At 34.0% G+C, this 13,294-nt stretch overlaps 1 protein-coding gene across 11 annotated transcripts in view; it reads left to right on the plus strand.

Moving 5' to 3' along the window:
* CSMD3 (CUB and Sushi multiple domains 3) overlaps nt 1–13,294 on the plus strand; it is a 1,279,316-nt gene that overhangs the window by 1,127,762 nt on the left and 138,260 nt on the right. The window lies entirely within an intron of this gene.

The following is a 13,294-nucleotide window of genomic DNA, read 5'->3' on the forward strand; positions in this document are numbered from 1 at the left end:
GACTTCTTCATAAAATGAGTTGTTCATGTGCAAACTACTGATTGTTTGGGGCATTGTTCCCATACACTTTTTGTAAAGCATCAGTGAATTTCACCATTCTTCCACCCAAACCTCACCATGAATTTGATGTTTATTCTTCATGTAATTTTTGCAGAATTCATGTTGCTCTCATAGAGTCTCTTTTCAAACTAGTATCTTGTCCTTCTTGGTGCCTTAAAGTAGATTCTCTTTAAACATGTTATAAGAAGATAGTAGATTTTTTGGTTAAAAGAAAAATAAATCTATGCATAATTATTTTCATAATATGAATTTTCACCAACTTTTTGAAGTCTTCTTGTATAAATTTCTCAATTTATATTTTTTTCTTAAACTTTGATGTCTTCTACTGATTTTGTTCTAACATCTGAAAAACTAACATATAAATTAGTTTCAAATATAAATGGAAATGTTGGGAAAAAGCCAATTTTGCTTTCTGTTAATAACAAAGCTGAATATTGAAGAGGAAGGATGCAGGCAGAATGGAAGAAAACATATTTGCTTGGCAACTTTGGAAGACATAGGAAAATTAAGGCAAATATAACAGATGTTGGCTGAAACAACTTCTGTGCGTCTATTCAATAGAGAGAAATTTAAACAGTATTTAGTGGGGACTGATTACTTTTTTGGTGTTTTCTGATATAGGTTATCATAAATCCAAATAAATCTACATCATTACTTGTATTAGGAATGTATGTTGGTTACACAATCATGTGAACAAATGTAGCTGTACTGAACTCATAGAATTTATCCAAAATTTTTCTCACATGAAGTATCCGTATCCGTTTTCTGTTTCCTGATCCACATTAGCACTGAATATGGGAATCAATTTTTAAACATAATTTTTGCTTTCTGGTGTGTCTGTTTTTTCAAATATATATGTTCCTGTTTGTAATTGTATACCTTGCATGATTATTTTTGTTCCTAGGGAAAATGATTCTAGTTAATGGAATGTCATTAAATATATTGATTGTTGGTGGCTGCCACTAAGAGAACTTGTACTTTCCAGTTGTCCTTCCACTTGGGTTCTAGTAAAGCCTTCACATTAATAGTCATGGATTAGACTCTTTGCTTGGTTGTAATATGAATATATCCTTTCCATCACAATTCTTTAAATTTGTAGAGACACATATTAAAATCTCACTAATGGCAAATCCTAGAGGGACATTGCAGCATCTATAAATCAATGAACAAAGTTCATTTTTGAACTTATAAAATATACACATTTTTAAAAGAGAAAATTGCATTCAGTAATGATGTTTCCAAGGTCATTTGAAGACCTTTAGCAGTTCTCAAAGATCTCAGGACATAGGCACTGAGGAAGGTCAAGGTACATGTTACCATAATGAATAGATTTCCTTCCCTTACACCTAAGAGCACTCATTATTACAATTTTCAGTAAAATCATGGGAACTTGGAAGGTCTGAAAGCATCTTTCTATTCCTTACAATAGTTGTAAAAAGCATAAAATTAGTCTCAAAATAATAAATGGCCAGAATGTATTAATTTGACTCTATCTTATAAATAGAAAAAGATTCCATTCAGCAAACTGTTATTATATTTTACTGCTTTCTATCCTCGAGCAATATGCTTAAGAGATAATGCATTAGGTCTTAATGAGTTTACTTTTATAATCACTAAAAGTGGTCTTGTCCCTTGAGCTAATTATATAATTGATTAATTGGGGAAAACAGGAATTTTAAGATTAATTTTACTTTTACTTACACTACTTTTCTTGTTTGAGCTAGTTTATGAATGTCAACATCTCATAACTGTAACAAATGTTAATTTTAGAATTACCTCCTGCCAAAATTTAATTATTAGTATTTGCCATTTCTAATTTCAATTGCCATTAACTCAGAATACATTGCATGCAGATTAGTGTAATTGATCTTTATAAACACTGCATTTCCTAACCCTATAAACACTTTATGGATTTATCACAGTTTATTTTCTTTTATTTTGATTTTATTTTACTTTCTGATTATCTCATTGATTTTTCACCCCTTTGTGGTGATGACTTAGAGATAGCTTTAGCCTAATTTAGGTTTCTGAATATTGTAAACACTGTGTTTGTCTTCATAAATTTTTCTAGTTATATCATAAGTAAGTGCCACTGGTCCTGGTACCGAAGATTTTCTTTCAGTGAAGGCAATGATCTTTTGGCTGCATATAGAAGAAGCTTCTCATGTTGAATCAGTCCAAAGACTCAGGTGTTTAATTTTCCTTAAATTTGTAGTGCTTTATGTAAATATTTACATGCTTTTTTATATTAGTAGTACTAGAGCTCACTTGATCTTAAACAGAAATATACCATTAATGACAACAGGAAAAGTATACTTTAAGGGTTATTTATCTAAAATACAAATGGACATCCTCACTTCAGTGCCTAAACTCTTCAACAATAATTAACATTTGTTAAGCACTTCCCACATTTCTGGCACTACTCTAATTATTATGCATAATTTCTTTAAGTATTATAATGTAACTATGAAGTCAGTATTGTCTCATCCCATTTTATAGTTGAGGAAACTGAGGCACAGAAAACATTTCAGACTTTAAAACCAACCAACCAACCAACATGCAACTAAAGGAACTAGGATGCACACAAAAGGTTGTGCTCTTAACTCTGAAGTCTCCCTGCATTAAACACAGGAAGTACTAATACCTATGTTGGTTAAGACCAAGTCTGTCACAGTCTGTATTCTGCCTTCTGTTTCGACTCATTTCTTGCTGCCTTCCACAGAACACTACAATGTGTTTTGAGAAAAACAGTTCCCTCCTTTCCAAAAAAAGAAAGAAAATTCTCTAAGAACTCTATTTGTTTAATATGTTACTTTCTGTGTCAGAAATCACACACAACTACCCCCTCATTAAGGTGAATTGGTAAAATATATAGTTTTTCAGTATCCATATGGATTACTTCTGTGGAACAATTTTTGTTTAATTAAGCAAAGGATTATCTTCATTTATTGCGATTGTTTCACCACACTCTAATCATCAGTTAAATCAACCTCCTCTCCTGTTCCATCAAGAATCTCTTTAGAGCAAGAGTCTATTTAGGTTGCTTATGTTGCTAACTGATCTCTGCATTTCTGGAATGTAACAAGATACAGAGCACACAACAGGTGCTCACCAACGGCTTATTGAATGAATGAATAATACCTACATGTCATAATTCTACCTAACTTCTTTTTTCATTTAACTCATTATTATTCTGTAGGCTAAAATCTGATAAGTAGTGTATATTACTGATTATTTATTCACTTATACAGAGTAATGCTAAATTATGTATCAGTTACGGTAAACATAGGTCAAGTAAATAAAGCACTAAGAATCAAGTACGCTATGTGTTCCCAAACCATTGCTGCCCATCAGTGATCATAAATAGTCAGAAATATTACTTTCAAAAAAGCTTATCCACAAATATTAATCAAGTTATTTGTTACATGATTAGGTATTTGACAAAATATTTGTTTGGTAGATTAATCAATTGATTCTGAAGTACATTATGCCAGAAAAATGTCCGCATGTTTACCAAAGCAGTTTTCTACAAGTCTTCAAACTATAAATAGTAGAGCAATTCATATTGGATTCACCCTTTGATTACCACAAATGTCTAAATTATTCTTGAACTCCTATTTTTATAATGATAGATGTAGACTGTCAAATGATAACTTTGGTATATCTTTTTAAAACTCTTAAAGGTAGTATCAGCATAGACATAATAGTTATCTTGTATCCACGATTTAGAGAAAAGTTGAAAATCGAAGACTTGCAACATTTAGAATAAAAAGGTCTTTACTATCACTAAATATCACCTCTACTGCAAAGACATGATTTAACTCTTGCTTCTTTCTCACATAAATGCAAAAACAGTATTTTTGGTCTGTATTTTCAATAAATAGATATATAGGTTGTCATGTCAAATTTATTAATTAGTTTTTCCTTTAACAAAATGTTACTGGGTGTCTTAGCAGTAATTAAACATTTTTCCCTCCCTATCTCATTTGAAATCAATTTGGAATACTAAGACTTATCTATATTTATATACGTATATACACACATTTATTTACATACGCATACATTCAAAATTACCGACTATAAATGATATGATTAACATCATTTCTGGAATAGATTAATTGCTTTATGAACAGAATTGGAAAAAATAAGTTTTGGTTATAAATAAGTATAAGTAATGTGAAACAATAAGGATGTTTGCAGCCAGGATAACTGCCTATAATAATTTGACAGCAGACATAACTGTATGCAATTTTTCATATGGACTTGTCCCTGGATTTATTTTTGTTTGCTTTTGGCTACAATAGCAGATTAATTGATCCAATCCCATTAAAAAGGACTTAACCAGAGAGCAACTTTGATCACCAATGGCATAATTTTACAAAATTTATACTCATGAACCTTGAAATGACTCAATGTTTTGATAACTTTTGTTAAGCAGGGGACTAGCTTTGGTTAAGCAGAAAAGAAGCCTTTGCAACATTTTTACAAAAAATTTTTTATATTGATTTCTACAAATAGCTGATTGCTTTTGTCACTTACAAAGAAGTGAAAAATAATTCCCAAAGGTATTTTAGAGTTAATATTCAACCACTCAGAGATTTGTGTAAGTAAAAATAATGGCTATAAAATTCAAACTGCAGGACTTTCATGTATTTCTGTTTTATTTTTAGCGCATATGAAAAAAAAATTGACTGCAAAAAAAAAGCGAATGAAGCCATCAGCATATGACTTACCTGGTTTATCTGACTCTACTTTATTATTTTCTTCCCTGATACAAATAGCATTCAGCTGAAATTAGCCCAATTCAAGATCATCTAGAAAAATAAAAAGGAATATGTTATTGTACTTCTAAATTTTCTGCTAGCACTAATTCATCTAGATTATAAGTTATTTCATTACATACAAAAATAATGTATGTTATTATACAAAATTTGGAGATGCAGGAAAGTACAAGGAAGGACATACAAATCACCAATGATCTTATAATCAAGATTACAACCATCACTATTTGGCATATTGACATTTGTTTATTTTTTTCTGTGACTATATATATATATATATTTGAATTTTTAAACTTACATAGTTTATATACTTTCACCTAGTTTATAGAGTTTTGTATCACTTTTTAAAAATTGAAACACCTTCACAAACATTTTATTTTGTTCATGCATATTATGTAACACTTTGTTTAAAAATGAGCATCTCAATATTCAACTACCTCATTGTAACATAGTTTTTTTTTATTCTCCTCTTGGAGAAGGAAACTACTACCACTGCTAGATTTTGATAGGTTTTTTTTTTTTTTTTTTTTTTTTTTTTTGTATATATGACCCTGAGTAGAGTACTTGATTAGAAAGGAAGACAAATGAATGTGTACAAAGTTTGGCCTTCTCAGTAAGAATGACTGCGAGAATGACCTTACTGGTGAAGAGTAATAAATTTACTGCTCGGGACTTCCAAGAAACTAAAATTGTACTAAAGGAAGGTGAAATTGTATTGACAAGACATACATGTTTGTATCATAGTTCACTATTTTTGTATTCAGTAATTTCTGAAAAAGGTTCTATGAAATCAGATTAATTTAATGTTTGAGGCTCGTCAACAGCCATTAAATAAGATTAATACACATGGAAGACAATTTCTATCTCTTCTTGGATTTCAAAATCTAGGTGGAGAAGAAAGCTGTAAACCCTTATAAATTTAAAAATAGGTAACTATTTAATGGTAACCAAGTTTTCCTAGTTCTATAAATTCTATATTAGCAAAAAGAATGGAACATGATGCATGCTTAGAGACCTAGCTGATTAAGGCACTGGGCATTGAGATTGCAATGTACAGACTCTTCTCATCTAATTCAAGTCTGCCTCAAGTATATTCCCAAATGACCACTTCATTCCTGTTCTTTACTGCCTGACTTTCTAATCTAAACATAACTCTATGAAGTCACTGCTTTTACAGCATTTTCTACTGGTAAATGTCATCCAGTTTGGCATGATTTAACACCATTGTGTTAATTAGATATCTTTCATTTGAATAATTAGGTGTTAGTATTTATTTTTTTAAATGTAGATATAGAGATACACTCTCTTGTAATGTTCATTCATTCATTCATACAAGTAATGTTTATTGAGTATCTCTTCAAGACACTGTGCTCTAATGGCCCTTCTGGAACTTTTGTTCTCAGAGGGGAGATAAATATAGAACAATTAATTGCACAATTATTTACTTATTTCAGTTTGCGTTAAGTGTCCAAAAAGAATGAGAGGGTTGTGCTCCCCATTCTAGAGAGAAATAATCTGGCAGAGGAATGAAGGGCTATATATAAAGCATTATCATACTTTAGGATTTAGTTTTAAATGCTATTTTAAAATGAAATAAATATGCATACAGTATAATGCTGTTGGAGTGGTGACCTCTTCTCTAACCTATTTAAATATGCATTAGATTTGCTTGAAAATGTAAATTATGACAAAATGAATGATAAACAATGGCTTGTTTTTTTTTTAAAGACAGGGTTTCACCAATGGCCAAGCTGGTCTTGAACTCCTGACCTCAGGTGATCCACCTGCCTCGGCCTTTCAAAATGCTGAGATTACAGGCCTGAACCACCACGCCCAGTCAACAATGGCTTTTAATAAAGACAAAAACTTTTTGATAGTAATAGTCACATATTTGAAAAATGTTTCGGAAAAGAATCAAACATTTTAAGGCTTTCAATGAATAATTTTTAGAAAACCATTTACATTTTCTATGTTTTTAGTTTAAAATAAACTATTTTTTTTAAAAAAGACAATTTCAACTTTTATTTTAGATTCAGGGGACATATGGGCATGTTTGTTACATAGGTTTATTGCATGATGCTGAGATTAGGGGTATGAATTGTCTCGTTACCCAGGTGGTGAGTGTAGTAATTGTATTAGTCTGTTTTCATGCTGCTGATAAACACATACCTGAGACTGGGAAATTTACAGAGTAAGAGGTTTAATTGGACTTAATGTTCCATGGGGCTGGTGAAGCCTCACAATCATGGCAGAAGGCAAAGAGCAAGTCATAACCTACATGGATGGCAGCAGACAAAGGGAAAGAACTCATCCAAGGGAATTCCTCTTTTTAAAGCCATCAGATCTTGTAAGAATTATTCACTATCACAAGAACAGCATGGGAAAGACTTGCCCTATGATTCAGTTACGTCCCATAATACATGGTAATTCAAGATGAGATTTGATTGGGGACACAGCCAACCATATCATTCCACCCCTGGCCTCTCCCAAATCTTACATCCTCACATTCCAAAACCAATCATGCCTTCCCAATAGTCTTCCAAAGTCTTAACTCATTTCAGCATAAACTTAGTAGTTAACAGTCCAAAGTCTAATTTGAGACAAGTTAAGTCCTTTCCACCTATGAGCCTGTATAATCAAAAGCAGGTTAGTTACTTCCTAAATACAGCAGTGGTACCAGCATTGGGTAAATACAGCCATTCCAAATGGGACAAATTGGACAAAACAAGGGGGCGACAGACCCCATGCAAGTTCAAAATCAAATAGGGTAGTCACATCTTAAAGTGTCAAAATGATCTCGTTTGATGCCATGTCTCACAGGTCTACCCAACGTTTAGCTCTCACTTATAAGTGAGAATATGTGGTATTTGTTTTTTTTATTCCTGCATTAATTATCCTGGGATAATGGCCTCCAGCTGCATCCATGTTGCTGGAAAGGACATAATTTCACTCTTTTTTATGGCTGCACATTATTTAGTGGTGTATATGTACCACAACATAGGGAGGTCATGTGATGTAAGAGGTAGGTTCCCATGGTCTTGGGTACCTCCACCTCTGCAGTTTTTGCAGGCACCTGGTGAAAGCTGTTAGTGGATCAAGAATTCTAGTGTCTGGAGGATGGTGGCCTTCTTTCCACAGCTCAACTAGGCAGTACCACAGTAGGGAGTCTCTGTAGGGACTCTGCACCCACATTTCCTTTCTGCACTGCCCTAGCAGAGGTTCTTCGTAAGAGCCCTGCCCCTGCAGCAAACTTCTGCCTGGACATCCAGGCATTTCCATACTTCTCCTGAAATCTAGGGAGAGGTTCCCAAACCTCAGTCTTGATTTCTGTGTACTCTTAAGCTCAACACAGTGGTGAAGTTTCCAAGACTTGTGGCTTGCACCCTCTGAACACACAGCATTAGTCCCTTTCAACCATGGCTGGAGCAGCTGGCATGAAGGTCACCAGGTCCCCAGGCTGTACTCAGCATGGGGACCCTGGCTTTGCCCACGAAACCACTTTTTCCTCGTAGGCCTCTGGGCCTGTGATGGGAAGACCTCTGACATGCCCTTGAGATATTTTCCCTATTGTCTTGGGGATTAACATTCAACTCCTCATACTTATGCAAATATATGCAGCCTGCTTGAATTTCTCCTCAAAAAATACTTTTCTATGGCATTCTCAGGCTAAATATTTTTCAAATTTTTGTACTCTGCTTCCCTTATAAACCTGAATGCTTTGAACAGCACCCAAGTCACATCTTGAATGCTCTGCTGCTTAGAAATTTCTTCCTTCAGACAACCTAAATAATTTCCCTCAAGTTTAAAGCTCCACAGATCTTTAGGCCAGGGACAAAATGTTGACAGTCTCTTTGCTAAAACATAACAAGAGTCACCTTTGCTCTAGTTCCCAACAAGTTCCTCATCTCTATCTGAGACTCCTTCAGCTTGGAACTTACTGTTCATATCACTATCAGCATTTTTGTCAAAGCCATTCAACAAGTCTCCCGAAAGTTTCAAACTTTCCCACATTTTCCTGTCTTCTTCTTAGTCCTGCAAACTGTTCCACGCTCTGCCTGTTACCTAGTTCCAAAGTTGCTTCCACATTTTTAAATATTTTTTCAGCAATGCCCCACTCTACTGGTACCAATTTACTGTACTAGTCAATTTTCATGCTACTGATAAAGACATACCCGAGACTGGGCAACTTACAAAAGAAAGAGGTTTAATTGAACTTACAGTTCCATGGGGCTGGTGAAGCCTCATAATCATGGTGAAAAGCAAGGAAGAGCAAGTCCTGTCTTACATGGATGGTAGCAGTCAAAGAGAGAAGCTTGTGCAGCAGAATTCCCCTTTTTAAAACCACCAGGGCTTGTGAGACTTACTCACCATCAGAAGAACATCATGGGAGAGACTTGCCCCCATGATTCAATTACCTCCCACCAAGTCCCTCCGACAACAAGTGGGAATTCAAGATGAGAATTCCCACATGTTGTGGGAGAGGACACATGGGAATTGGAATATGGATGAAACATAGCCAAACCATATTAGTACTCAAAGATTTTCAGCCCTTGCCTTCCTCTTTCTTTCCCCTACCCAGTAATCCCAAGTGCATATTGCTTTCATCTTTATCCCCATGTGTACCAATGTTTAGCTCCCACTTATAAGTGAGAATATGTGGTATATATATATTTTTATTTCTGCATTAATTCTCCTGGGATAATGGCCTCCAGCTGCATCCATGTTATTGCAAAGGACATGATTTTACTCTTTTTTGTGACTTCATATTATTTAGTGATGTATATATACATATAGTTTTTAAATACAGTCAACCAATGATGAGGACCTAGGCTGATTTCACGTTTTTGCTACTGTGAATAGTGCTGTGATAAACATACGAGTGCATGGGTCTTTGGAAGAATGATTGTTTTTCCCCTTTGGTTCTATACCCAGTAATGAGGTTTTTGGGTTAAATGGTAGTTCTGAGTTCTTAGAGAAATCTCCAAACTGCTTTCCACAGTGGCTGAACTAATTTAGATTCCCAGCAACAGTGTATACGCATTCCTTTTTCTCTGCAGCCTTGACAACATCTGTTGTTTTATGACTTGCCAACATCTGTTGTTTCATATTAGCCATTGTGACCAGTGTGAGATGGTATCTCATTGTGGTTTTGATTTGCATTTCTCTATTGATTACTGATATTGAGCGTTTCTTCATGTTTGTTGGTCACTCATGTTTTCTGAGAAGTGTCTGTTTATGACCTTTGCCCACTTTTTAATGGGATATTTGTGTTTTGCTTGTTGACTTGTTTAAATATCTTATACATTTTTGATGTTAGAGCTGTGTCAGATGCATAACTTGCGAACGTTTTCTCCCATTCTGTAGGTTGTTTGTTTACTCCTTTAATTGTTTCTTTTGCTGTGTAGAAGCTCTTTAGTTTAATTAGATCCTACTTGTCAATTTTTGTTTTTGTTGCAATTACTTTTGAGGATGTAGTCATAAATTATTTGCCAAGGCCAATGTCCAGAATGGTTATTTCCTAGATTTTCTTCTAGGATTCCTGAAGTTTGATGTCTTCTATTTAAATATCTAATCCATCATAAGTTAATTTTTGTGTAGTGAGAGGTAGGTGTCTATTTTCATTCTTCTGTGTACAACTAGCCAGTTATCCTAGACCATTTATTAACTAGGGAGTCCTTTCCCCAGTGGCTTGTTTTTGTCAACTTTGATGAAATTTCAGTTAGTTGTGGATGTGTGACTTTATTTCCTAGTTCTCTATTCCACTTCATCCACCTTTGTGTCTGTTTCTGGACCATACTATGCTGTTTTGGTTACTGTAGCCTTGCAGTATAGTTTGAAGTAGGATATGTGGTAACTCTGGCTGTGTTCCTTTTTTTGGCTTATGATTACTTTGGCTATTTGGGCTTTGTTTCAGTTCCATGTAAATTTTAGTGTATTTTTTTCCTAATTCTGTGAAAAACGATGTTGGTAGTTTGATAGGAATAGTATTGAACCTGTAGATGAATTTGGGAAGTATGACCATTTTAACAATATTTATTCTTCCAATTCATGAGCATGAAATGTTTTCCCATTGTTTGTGTCATCTGATATTTCTTTCAGAAGTGTTTTGTTTTTCTCCATGTAGAGATTTTTTTACTTCCTTAAGATGTATTACTATGTATTCTATTTGCTTTGTGGCTATTGTAAATGAGATTGTGTTCTTAATTTCACTGTCAGCTTGGATGTTGTTGGTGTATAGAAATGCTACTAATTTTTGTACATTGATTTCATATCCTGACACTTTGTGGAAGTTGTTTATCAGTTCATGTGCCTTTTGGCAGATTCTTTATGATCTTCTAAGTATAAAATCATGTTACCAGTGAAGAAAGATAATTTGACTTCTTTTTTTTTCTCTTTGGATGCCTTTTATTTCTTTATCTTGCCTGATTACTCTGGCTAGGACTTCCAGATATATGTTGAGTACAAGTGGTGACAGTGAACATCCTTGTCTTGTTTCTCTTCACAAGTAAATGATCCCAGCTTTTTCCCATTCAGCATAATAATAGCTGTGGGTCTATTATATATGGGGCTCTTACAATTTTGAAATGTGTTTTTTTTATGCATAATTTCTTTAGGGTTTTTATCATTAAGGGATCTTGAAAGCTTGTTCTGCATCTATTGAAATGATCATATGGTTTTTATTTTTAATTCTGTTTACTTGCTGAATCACATGTATTGATTTGCGTATGTTGAAACAATGTTGAATCCCAGGAAAAATCCTTTTTGATCACAGCAAATTAACTTTTTATATGCTACTGGAGTTGGTTTGCTAGTATTTTGCTGAGGATTTTTCAAACTATGTTCATCAGGAATATTATTCTGTATTTTTCTTTTTCTGTTGTGTACTCAGCATACTTCTGGAAGTCCTAGGCAGAGCAATCAGTCAAGAGAAAGAAATAAAAGGCATCCAAAGAGAAAAAAAAGAAGTCAAATTATCTTTCTCCACTGGCAACATGATTTTATACTTAGCATACCATAAAGAATTTGCCTTGTTTTGGTATTAGATTGATGGTGGCATTTATAGAATGAGTTAGGAAAGTCCTTTCTCCTTGATTTTTTGTAATAGTTTTGTTAGAACTGGTATCATCTTTATCTGTATGTTTTGTAAAATTCAGCCATGAATTCATCTGTCCTGGGGCTTTGTTTTTGTTTTTGGTAGGTTTTTTTCTACTGATTTAATTTTAAAACTCAGTATTCTGTTCAGGGTTTTAATTTCTCACTGGTTCTCCTTTGGGATGTTGTGTGTTTACAGGGATTTGTCCATTTTCTAGATAAAAAATTCAATCTTGGGAGGTTATGTGTTTCCAGGAATTTGTCCATTTACTCTAGATTACAAAAAAACCTAATAAAAATAATGAAAGTGTTTTGAATTATATTCTTATTACCCTATCAGAAAAATACTGAATTAAAGTGGTACATAATAATTTTCAGGTCTCAATGAGACACCAATTTTTCTTTTTTTCTTTCTTTTCTTTTCTTTCTTTCTTTCTTTCTTTCTTTCTTTCTTTCTTTCCTTCTTTCTTTCCTTCTTTCTCTCTCTCTCTCTCTCTCTCTCTCTCTCTCTCTCTCTCTCTCTTTCTTTCTTTCTTTCTTTCTTTCCTTTCTTTTTTTTTTTTTGTTTTTTGAGACGGAGTTTCACTCTTTTCACCCAGTCTGGAGTGCAATGGTGCGATCTCAGCTCACTGCAACCTCCGCCTCCTGGGTTCAGGCAATTCTCCTGCCTCAGCCTCATGAGTAGCTGGGATTACAGGCACACACCACCGTGCCCAGCTAATTTTTTGTATTTTTAAGTAGAGACGGGGTTTCACTATGTTGACCAGAATGGTCTCGATCTCTTGACCTCGTGATCCACCCGCCTCGGCCTCCCAAAGTGCTGCGATTACAGGAGTGAGCTACTGTGCTTGTCCTCTCCTTTCTGATTATAGTATCTTCAGAGAAAGAGAAGTTCTACTTATAACTATATTTTAAAAATTTTACATATAGGAAGTACATAAAAATGTACCTCATGAATTTAAAACCGTATTCAGAGTGAAAGCAGAAAGAGGCAAGCAAGGGAGGCAAAATAGGAAGTAATTTTTTAGTTGTTTTGCTAAGAATGTTTTTATTTCATTCTATTATGATAAAAATTATTTTTAATTTTCATGTGGGGATTTTCTTTTCAAAAATTTTTACTTTTGTTTTACAGTAGAAGACAAATTAGGCCTGGAGTTAAAAATACAATTTAGATATACAGCTGGTTCAATGACTGGTGCTGTAAAAATTTTAAAAGTATAGCTTTATAAGGGTGTTCAAATGTGGATTGATCTTAACATCTACAGTTAAATCTTGTTCACAGAAAGTTCTGAGTCTCAATGTAGTATCTAGTTTGATGAGACACTGACATTCAATTTCAGCAACTTAATATGCCTAACTCA

This window comes from Callithrix jacchus, chromosome 16, assembly GCF_049354715.1.
Source record: "Callithrix jacchus isolate 240 chromosome 16, calJac240_pri, whole genome shotgun sequence".
NCBI classification, from domain to species: domain Eukaryota; kingdom Metazoa; phylum Chordata; class Mammalia; order Primates; family Cebidae; genus Callithrix; species Callithrix jacchus.